General features: G+C 32.7%; 1 long non-coding RNA gene across 1 annotated transcript; it reads right to left on the bottom strand.

Moving 5' to 3' along the window:
- Window positions 1–1516: 1516 nt before the first annotated feature.
- LOC120457537 lies at window positions 1517–2791 on the bottom strand. Its single transcript, XR_005616995.1, has 4 exons — window positions 2664–2791; window positions 1869–2092; window positions 1694–1814; window positions 1517–1637 (listed from the first exon to the last, which is right to left on the bottom strand). It is a non-coding gene; the product is annotated as an uncharacterized LOC120457537 (long non-coding RNA).
- Window positions 2792–3074: the final 283 nt, after the last annotated feature.

The following is a 3074-nucleotide window of genomic DNA, read 5'->3' as shown; positions in this document are numbered from 1 at the left end:
ACGGACAGACGGACATGGCCAGATCGACTCGGCTATTGATCCTGATCAAGAATATATATACTTTATATGGTCGGAAACGCTTCCTTCTGCCTGTTACATACTTTTCAACGAATCTAGTATACCCTTTTACTTTACGAGTAACGGGTATAAAAATCTTAGTTTTCGTATTGGATTTTTACAGTTGTTTTGAACTAAGAGCATGGTACTTTTGCTTGGGCCAGAGGAACAACCAAATTAATTCCGCTTTTGTTTTCCGCAAACAATTGAAAACCAAACAAATAATTCTAAAGGAAATCTTACCTTGCCTTTCGCCAACATAACCAAATCAAAGAAATTTTCCGTCGTGGGGAGAGGCACTATTTCACCGGTTTTGATTAATTTTATAGACCGCACTCGATTAAAACGCGTGTGATCGCTTTTGAATTTTTCAAGAAAAGAACGTGACCGGAATTCGGATTCAGGCCGGTGAAGTTGGCCGTGATGTAACAACTGCTCACTGTCGATTACTACGATGAAGCTGCAGTCGAAATGCATTAATTGGCAATGCCCAATTAAAGTGTATACTTTAAGGCCAAAATGTACCCTTTTTCTATTTCACTTACAACACTAGCCGACCAATATCCAACTTAAATGAGATCATCAGCTGGACGAAAACTATCCCTAGCCTCGCCAAAACTTTTGATCGGTCCTTTCAATCCACCTTCAGTAAGGCGTATAAACGATTTCATTGCGTTCTCAAGCCCTTGGCTAGAACCACAACAGTATTTTAGATGTGTGCCCTTAGGTAGGTTATAATCTGTTCGGCCGGTACTTTAAACAGAGTGCAACCCTTTGCGATGGTTTTAAAATAATTAAGTAACATTTATAATTAAAATCGATATCAAAATTTGTATAATAAATGGTAAGTACTAAGAAATGCATTGCATGAAAAGTCAAGGAGGAAATTCTTAGAATTTAGAAGTGATAAATCAATGTGACTTGTTGTGTTAGGATGTACATAAGTAAGAAAAATATAAATAAAAATAGGTAAATTACCATCATTATGATATTAAGTAATATGTAGCTATTTTGGTAAACAAATGATGTAAGTTCACAAAGTATATAAAAGAATTGTTCCAGAATTGAAGGTTTCGTGTCAATCGATATTTCTTCATTTTCCTCACTTGGAGGTTGTTTATTAGAATATATATTATTCGTTTTGGGTCCTAAATTCATTCGAATCGTATTGAATGTTATCTCGTATTGTGAACGGTTTATAAGGCTTAGCGTTGTTGCAAAGTAAGCCAACATTAAAGCAATAGGGCTTAAATATGAATCCAAATTTAGTTTAGCATTTAACTCCATTATTTTTCCATTTTTATTATCTTTAAGAAGGCGAAATAAAATTTCCATTCCCATTAGCCTGTTTAAAAGTAAATCTAATTATACATTTTCAAGAACTCTGCGGTGAAGCTTAGGTAATACACATAAACGAATGTCCTTAAAAAGGGCTAATACTGTCTATGGAATTTACTGACCTGGTCCAAAGTTTATCACAATTAATTGAGCTTTGCAAAATTGGCAATTGATAAGCAAATAAACATGTTATATGTACTAAAAGCGCCACAACCATAAATATTACAGCATAGTACATTTTTCTAAATTCAAATATTTTTTAATCGATACTATGTGATTTTGTAAGAAATAGATTTACCGTTGGCGATAAAGTGCCCAATAGGTGCCAGCTATTATAAACATACAGAAGTATAGGCTTCCTGGCAGTGAAGGTCTTAAGGTTGCAGCAAAGTAAAGCACCATAAGAGAAAAAATAAGAGCTATAGAAATTAATTTGCAGGTAGCAAGTATATTTTTGAATTTTCAGTACTTACATGTCTTTAGTACCGATTGAATATAAACAATGATCAAAATTCGATTTATCTCAGCAACTTTTAAAGCACCTTTTGATTCCTTACTCTTTTTGTAAAACACATCGTCGTCATTTTGAAAAACTTTCTTTTGCCTTTTATATTTAATTTTAGAGCAAATAAAAAAAACAATAGTATTAAGCAGAACGAAAACATCGGGAAGTATCCAGTGGGCAATAGAAACAATACTAAAATGAAGAATTTGTTTTTAAATAGAACAAGATAGAAAGCTATACTCAAGCTTCCCGACTACCAGAAACCGTTACACAGCTAATGAAAGTGCAAACGAAAATTTGGAACATTTTTCTAGAATATCGATCACAATTGGAACAACAAATTAATAAAAATACAAAAATTGTTTAATAGCGTGGACAGGTTTGGGCAGCCGCCAAGTGGCTTGGAAAAAAATATTTACAAAACTAATAAAAAAATAAAAAAATGTCAAAACACTTTCAATGTGAGGGCGTGCCAGATTTGGATAATTTGTGCATGTTTGTAGTGGGCATGGAAACATTTGTAACCAAATTTGCGCTGCATCTATGTATGAAATCTGCATGCTTAAACTCAACTTTATATAGCTTCTGAGATCGAGGCGTTTATACAGACATGGGCAGATCGACTCGGCTAGTGATCCTGATCATGAATATGTATACCTTATATGGTGGGAAATGTTCTTTTTTCTTGTTACATACTTTTAAACCAATCTATTACACCCTTTTACTATACGAAAAACAATTATAAAAGGAATTTAATTATTACCTTAAGCCTTTAAAGTATAGAAATCCACATTGACGTAAGATAAATGAAAATGATTTTTTTGAGCTTAGATCAACAAAAAATAGATTTATCAAATTAAAAATAATGTGGCCGACAATGCAAAAAGTACTTAAAACACAAAGAAATATTATAAACACATTTAAGAAGGTTCGCTGTTTTAAGCTATTAGTTTGCAGCAGCCATGGTGATAAAAAAAACGAAACTAGATATAAATAGGATAGGCCAACTGGTCGTATCCATGTTACTACAAAATGAAATTATGATGTATTAAGTATTATATAATTTACATTCTTACCAATGATTAATGTAAATGGCAAAAAAATACGAGTTATTATAAACAAAAGAAGCTCGGCCATAATTACACAGTCGAATTTATTGACAACTAATGAATGG

The sequence above is a fragment of the Drosophila santomea genome, unplaced genomic scaffold, assembly GCF_016746245.2.
Source record: "Drosophila santomea strain STO CAGO 1482 unplaced genomic scaffold, Prin_Dsan_1.1 Segkk20_quiver_pilon_scaf, whole genome shotgun sequence".
Taxonomy (NCBI): domain Eukaryota; kingdom Metazoa; phylum Arthropoda; class Insecta; order Diptera; family Drosophilidae; genus Drosophila; species Drosophila santomea.
Note: the sequence above shows the minus strand (reverse complement) of the source record. Positions and strands in the feature narration are given on the sequence as shown.